General features: G+C 32.9%; 1 long non-coding RNA gene across 1 annotated transcript; it reads left to right on the top strand.

The window, feature by feature from the left end:
* Positions 1-945: 945 nt before the first annotated feature.
* On the top strand, positions 946-1,512 carry LOC135141075 (uncharacterized). The gene is made up of 4 exons (XR_010282310.1): positions 946-1,125; positions 1,179-1,229; positions 1,278-1,336; positions 1,444-1,512. It is a non-coding gene; the product is annotated as an uncharacterized LOC135141075 (long non-coding RNA).
* Positions 1,513-1,983: the final 471 nt, after the last annotated feature.

Below are 1,983 nucleotides of genomic sequence, written 5' to 3'. Positions count from 1 at the left end.
AAGGGCAGGCATAGATATCACACTATGTTGAATGTTTCGTCTGACCAAAGTAACTGCCCCTCCGCCGCCCCGAAAAACTGCAGAGATTAATGGAACGCTGGGAAGGAAAATGAGTAACACCAATAACATAGATAATTTCTTTTGCGTTGCATAATTTCCTGCAACTCTTTTTTTTTACGTAGAACGCCATCTACTTCCGGAACAGAAAATGGCAATGAAGAAGAGCTGGTGCTCTAAAAACCATTGTAAACGGATTCTAGACCGTCTCTAACATTGTTGACAGGTTTGTCGTCAATATTGAAAGCTGTGTTGGTTGCGGATGTAGAGAGGTTGTCTGAGGAGTTGTCTTTGAGGTCAACCGGCATAAGAAATTGTAGGAGTTACATATAAGGGGGTCTGTTAATGACGCGTTGGGAGGGGAGTTTGATTGGGTAGTGTAGGTCTGCACGGATAATGTTTGCAGCCACGATAGTTGGCAGTGTGCGCTTTAAAGCAATTAGCACAACTAGCAGGGCTAACTCGTGCTTGTAAGCACTGCGCAGTTTTGTGGCCCTCGCCAAATTTACGCATTTGGGAATTCGCACGGAGCATCCGTTATGATGCGCAGCAATTTGCTTTACCCCACTGGAAGCCGAGGATCTTACCGGCGTATCGTAGGCCCAAGAACCAAACGCGTTTTTGATGATTGGTCGAAAAGGCATGCACATGTGCACCTGATGGGGATGGCCCTCGGTTGAGTAACCCTCATTAGCAATATTACACAATTTTTACCTAGCGATTGGTCGCTTGGTTTTAAGGGAGGTACATGCTCGTTGTTATTGTGTTAGAACAGTACCGTCTCTTGTCTAGCTTTCTTGTGTAATGCTCAGTTTTAACATTGAAAATTCCTTGAATTTACTTCAAAGAAGAAAAGATATAAAAAAATACAGCTATTTATATAAAGCACTTGTATACTTTATCGAGTATATATAATACTTCTTGTGTACGCTTTATGGCATTGTTTTTAGGTCTATTCTACTAACAGTTCAAATAAAGATACGAATTATATATCCAAAGAGACGCTAATGCATCAAAAGTTGTCTAAGGAGTTATTAACTGAAGAAATAGAGATTAATGACGTTTCAGGTCATTGTTTAGAGAGAAACTTATAGTTAATTTTTAAAAAAATAAAATGTAAGGTGGATGCGGATCAATGTATCAAATTTATGTTGCCTCTAATAAGTTTCAGGGTAAATGATATTAACTTTTATAAATTTTTTAAATAAAATTTTATGTAGGTGTTCCTTTACTTAAGCAGCACCAATGGGTTACCGATCTATTAAAAGAAGAAATAAAGGTTTTTCGAACTGCTTTTATTATTAGAATTTAGGTTTTTATCATTTTTTAAACATGTTTATAAAAGTTCTATAATTTGCGCTTTAATATCATTTTTAATTATTTTAGGAATTGCATGGATTGCAAATTATTACTAAAGTTTTGTAGTAAGTTAATTTTATTTACGAAATTTAATTTGGAAAAAAAAAAGTTGTACTTTGCTTTTATGAGGGTTTGGAAAGGGAATAGCGTTCTTAATTTTCTTTTGTATTTCCTTATTTAATTACTTTGTAAATAAAGATTTATACTTTTTATTTTTTTATTATACTGAATTACAGTAAAAGCAACTCTAATACAAATACTATAACATTTATTACAATTTAAATCGGTAATCTGGCTTATTATATAATTTTATTTAAAATAGAAATATTTATCTTTTTCTATCGTAACTTCTCTTTTAAACTTTTTCGTATGGTTAACGAAAAACGTAAAATAATTTTTTTGATAATGTTTTTTAACAATTGAAAATTTTAGTTAAGTAATTTAATCGGTATTTATATAAAATAGGCGAGTTTCCTGTTTGAAAAAAACTTTTTTTTTTAAAAATTAAACTCTTTACTATGTAATAGTAAATCCGTTTTTATGAGTTAGTGACAGTTAACTGAATCC

This window comes from Zophobas morio, unplaced genomic scaffold (genome assembly GCF_036711695.1).
Source record: "Zophobas morio isolate AGI-343-1 ecotype UQ-CSIRO unplaced genomic scaffold, CSIRO_AGI_Zmor_V1 ptg000042l, whole genome shotgun sequence".
Classification (NCBI taxonomy): domain Eukaryota; kingdom Metazoa; phylum Arthropoda; class Insecta; order Coleoptera; family Tenebrionidae; genus Zophobas; species Zophobas morio.
Note: the sequence above shows the minus strand (reverse complement) of the source record. Positions and strands in the feature narration are given on the sequence as shown.